Below are 5,788 nucleotides of genomic sequence, written 5' to 3' on the forward strand. Positions count from 1 at the left end.
TTGTGTTGCGTTCATTATTCTCCTTATATTGTCTCTATTCTGTATGTGTGACATGAGGGTTCATCGAGGTATTGATCTAACTTTTTGTACAGTGATTGTGATATTGTGTGAAAAACTTTGTGTGGAGTTATGTGATAAGAGACATGAATTACCAATACAACTTATTATTGTACAGTGTTATGTATTTACCCACCACACACATGATTATTTACTCAGGATAATAGATATTAGAGTGTAGCTACAGTACTAGTCTTGATGAAGGTAAAGTATGTGATGTAAAAAAAAAGTGAAGGAATGCTATTTGCTGAGTTAAGGTATCAACTACAAGAACTAATGGAGAAAATGTCAAAAGAATGTGGCATTCTCTGGTTTATGAAAGGGTTCTTGATAAAACTTTCATAAATCGAATCGCATTTTCCCTTAGACTTCCATTATATATAAAATTCGAGATATGTTTCTTCGTGGGGGGCTTAAAATGCTACAAATCCTGTTTTAATGGAATCTTTTGTGCACTTGATTATAAGGCCAAGCCAAGATATGTGGTTTTAATTATGTTGTGGCACACCAATTGTATGTACAGTATATACATATTGAGATACTTTACTTTAACTGTATTTGATGTTGATAAGGTTTTATCTGAAGAACAAAGGCTAAACTTACCTATTTAACATTTTATTCTTACCATTCACAAGGTAAATATCTTGAGTCAGCACCTTGCCACTGCTTCATTTGTGATCCTGTGAGTCATGGTAACTAAACATTACATGTACAACCATTTTAATTTAATGATGTCACGATTTACAGAAACTTTCAATCGAGTGGCATCTGGCAACTAAGACTTTTTTTTTTTTTCACTGTACCTGTAAATACTAAAGAAATTATCCATTAAAAATATTGTGAAAATAAATCTTGTACAGTACTGTAGTTAAAATTTTAGTATATTTTGAAATGAAATATGAGCGTATCGCTCAGGGACGTTCAGGAATAATTTGTAGTTATAATTGGAGGTTAAAATGAAAAGGTGTACTACATTGTGTTAAGGTCAAATGAGTATTGAATAAAATTAGGACTATAAATAATACTCCTACTTGCTGTGTTAGGTCTTGAATGAATAAATAAATTTATTCCTTCATCTTGATGGTGAGGGCAAGACTCACAGGAAACATTCACTGAACCAGATTTTGAGCTTTACATAAATTACTTACTTAAATAAACGTATCTTGATACATTTCCCCCCACCAAGTAATTATGAACGAATTATCATTTAAACTCTGAAGGTAATTTATTATTTAGCTTCCTACAATAACCTAAACATTAAAGATTCCTGTTAAATGTTCACTCATTACAGATATAAAAATAAAAACTTGGTTAAATTGCTAACTTTGATGAAACCTTATACAACTAATGATAATTTTTGAGTAACAAACGTCTTCCATATTGTTCTAAAAATAAAGCCATTTCTAAACAAGGAAATAAGTCTTATGCAGAATATTCTACCCTAGAAGTAAATGTTATCCTCTTGTGTGGCTGGATCATCTCGGACTGGCTGGCCTTTTATTTTCCCCTGCATGCATTTTCTTCATCTTTAAACATCTGCAAAAATATGAACATCCCAGAAAAAGTTAGGTAGCTATAAATTTGGCTTGGCACTTCGTTAATATAAACCATCTTATTCCAACGGCATCCAGACCCCAGTCACTCTTCGATGGGCTCTTGCCAAGTTGCCAGATACTGCAGGTTTGGGTTAGGGTACAAAAGACTGTACTGTAATGAAGTCCAAGAAGGTAAGATAAAGATTCAAGTACGAGTTGATGTGTTCATTATTAGAGCTGGTACTACAGTGATCCCTCGATTAATGAGCGCCACGGTTAACGAGATTTCTGTCAACGATTTACCTTCCATAAGATTTTTAACTTCGGTTAACGAGCAATCCCTTGATTAACGAGTTTTTTACGAGCCTACTTCAACATTATTTCGCTTGCATTTGGCGGTCCACCAGCTGTAGTATTAGTCCGCCAATACAGTAATCGGTTTTAGGGCTTAAATTCCTTACTATTTAGTAAATATCAAGAAATTTATACTCTTCAATAATTTTAAAAGTTTAATATTAACTTTTTTAGTCATTTTAACAATTACTGAACATAATTGAAGGTAAAGAAACTAGTTTCTGGCGTGCCATCCAGCCTGTTAACACACCAGACAGGCGTTAGTCTCTCTCTGTTTTCACTGGAGGTAACATCTTGCTTGAGACTCTCTTCAACTAAACGCTTGTTTTCTCTGTTTCCAAGCAAATTATTGGTCATTTTGAAATATATTTTACATATTGACAATATATAATGCAGTGCAGTGTTGATTTAAAGAAAATAATCTTGAATTACACCAAGAGAACTAAAATTTTATGGGTGAAATGGTGCCATGGGGTGACTTCTCTTCTCCCTTCTCCTCCACCCCCATTCTAATTCATCATCATCCAGGAGCCTTCTACATACACACCTCAAAGTTAGTGTAATTTTCTACCTTTTTTGTTGAATTTAGGCAATTTTCGGTGAGCTGGAACCAATTACCCAAAAACCCATTGAAACAATGGTTTGGTTAACGAGCAACCTGCTGGAACGGATTGTGCTCGTTAACCGAGGGACCACTGTACTACTTTGGGGGGGGGGGTAAATTCATTATTGCTTCCTTTATAATAAGTTGGTTGTAAATACTATAGGTGGTTTTGGGTAGATATATTGTGAACATTAGATTGGTTCCCCTGGGTGTTTTACCTCCCCCTGGACTGCTCGTATATAAGCGAATATTTATAACGACTTTTTATAATAAATATTAAAAAAAATTCTAACATCCTCTCTGAAGTGCTAATGCCTTCAAATCATTTGCATTTTGATAGTCCAGATATTTATCATTATTTTAGATAACAGGTCTGCTTACCTATTGTGAACATATTAATTTTGAATTTTCTATGAACCAATCGGCTATTAGTTAAGAGGAGGGGCAGGGCTTATGGGCCAGGTTAGTGTGGGAAGGGTATAGGCACGCTTCTGGCTGGGTCATTATTGGGCTGTCGTAGATCACCATCGATAAAGAACAGTTCAATGTTAAGTTACATACAATGCATCAGGAGTGTTTATTACAATTTATCTTGGATGTGATTGAATTTGATCATTTTTTCTAGAGATGTTTGCAAGATTGTAATTAAGAAAATCAAAATGACAATGCACAGGTTAGGTTAGGTTCTGTACTTTCTCACTTCTATTTTTGTGTTTAGTATCATGCAAATAGTGTAGCATAGGGTTTATAGGAGAAGGGAAACCCAGTGCTAGGGAGTTGCTGTGTGGTGAGGAGCTTGTTGAGAGGAGGTCATGTCTGAGAGCGTTGAGTAGAATCCTCTTCACGGCGAGGCTGGGGGTATTTATACGAGTGCCGAGTGAGCGAGCGGCACTGCTGATTGCCAGGGTGAAAGGTGGTAACTGGCCGGTCACCGCGCGCTGTCTGAAAGTGAGGCTTGGTCTGAGGAACTCATTGCGGGTCGGCTGGTCAGCGACAAAATGGCAGTTGTAGGGGGAGAGTGTCCACTACAGTACTAGCTTCAAAAACGTTGGCTTATTTCTATGTTATTTCTAGTGCTCGTGGTCTCCGCCTTCTTTACCCAATTATATATATACTGTATATTAATTCATATTTCCAGTGTGGTAACTCAACATTACTGTATTGATTATCAGTACAGTACATTATATGACACAACTTAAGTTCATATAATATTTTGGGTAATATACGATTTGTGGTCTTGAGCGATTCAGTATTCATTGTGATTTAAGGTCGTGAGAAGTTAAAAAATGTTCGTATATTTGTTTAAATAATGAAGAAAATTTGATGTGAGAATCTTGTGGCAGCTGTGGTTGTAGTTGAGTTGCCAACTCGTTAATATTATTTTCTTCACTATTTAAGCAAATTACGAAAATTTGGGAACTTCTCGTGACCTTTGTTGGTCTTTGGCAAGAGTTGACCATCCCTCACCGTAACTTGTTCTCAACTTCTCGTTACACCTCAACAGACAGAACGTTAAGTAACTAACTGTACAGGCATCTTCGTGGTGTAAATTAATATAACCTTTTTCTTTTCTATTTTTAATTTCTTTCTATTCTTATTTCTTCACCCCCAGGCCCCGTTGTGGGTCGTTGACCTGTGCCCGGGTGGGCTAATCCCCGAAAAAAAAAATCAAGTTAAATTACACTTGAACCTTGTCCCGACAGTTAAGACTAGCCCGGGTTCACTTACTGTACTTCACATGCGTACACAGTATAGAACAGGTAACAGCTGTAATATTGTAAACATTACTTAGTACTATAGTGGATACTCTCCCCTACAACTGCCGACTGATCACCTGCCGTTCGCTTACCAGCCAATCAGCTTACAGGTAGTAGAAGCCCCAGCTACATCAAGACTAGGCCTCAGGTGTGGACGTAGGGGTACTACTGCTCACTGATTTCTGACCTTCACAAGCAGCGACTAGTTCAGCACACAAGGCCTCTCTCGCAAACTGCACGGTGATTGGCCCCGCACATTTCACACCTCACTTCCCTGATCCTGACCAATCGTATAAATACGCGTAGGCCTGGCTGCAGAATTCATTCTATTCTACAAAATTCTCCTGAACCAGCAAGACCTTTCAACAAGCGCCTCACCAACCAGCTCCCTCAGCAAGCTCTCACCCAACAGGACCTCTGAGCAAGCTTCTCACCACACAACAACTCCCTAGCACTGCACTGTACATACAATATACATACAGAAAACGCATTGTGAGTTTCTATTCTTACGCTACAGTACTGTGGGATTCAGGATATTTGGTTCACACTCAGGATGGGAAGGAGAACGGAAACTCACAATGTGCTCTCTGTATACATGTTGTATTGGATGTACAATGCAGCTTGGTGCTGGGAAGGTAGCATGGTTACAAGCGTGATGTAGAGAGAGCTGGTTGGTGAGGACGCTCAGAGAAGGACAGCTTGTGGGTCGCCATGCTCGCCGGCGGGAGAGAGGACCGCCAGGCAGGCGGAGGAGCGAGGGCCGCCAGGCAGCGGCAGAGGAGGTGTTGCTGGCTGCGGCTGTAGGTAGAGAAAGAGGCAGATCACCACGAGGTCAGGTCTTAAATAGCGGGGGTAGGCGTGGCATAGCAGTTGACCCCCGCTCCGTGGTGTATGGTTGGGTATAAACGGGACTGCCCAATATGGGTCAATAGGCCCGCTGCAGTTTCCTCCATTCTTATGTTCAAGTGAGATCCTGCCGTGTCAAAGTTTTCATGTCTAATACCTGTACTGTACGGAGTGAATACGTGAACAGTAGTCAGTCGGCCGTCTCATAACTCGTACAGTGGCACAACCACAATTAATCGTTAAAACTATCTCTAGTCTTATTGTTCTTTCATTGGTGATGTTGATTGAGTATTTTGTTCTAGGAAACAGCAGAGTATTTTAATCAACTGAGGTATACACTCACTATTTAGTTTAGCTCCTCAAGGTAAGGCTGGAGGCCGGAGCAGCACATGGGTCGCGGGCCACATGGTTGACACCCCTGTTCTAGTGTGTACAGGAAAAAAATGAATGTTACCTAACGGAATCCTAACTTTTAAATCATTCAGCTCAGTGGTTTTTGACTGATTGGTTGAATTGTTAAATTAAACAACATATATAATAAAATACAATACCACAGATATAAACAATAAATACAACATCTTCAATTAACAGAAATGTTAAAAAAAGTAAATAATTAATATATTTTATACTACTTA

The sequence above is a fragment of the Homarus americanus genome, unplaced genomic scaffold, assembly GCF_018991925.1.
Source record: "Homarus americanus isolate GMGI-L3 unplaced genomic scaffold, GMGI_Hamer_2.0 scaffold46583, whole genome shotgun sequence".
Lineage (NCBI taxonomy): Eukaryota > Metazoa > Arthropoda > Malacostraca > Decapoda > Nephropidae > Homarus > Homarus americanus.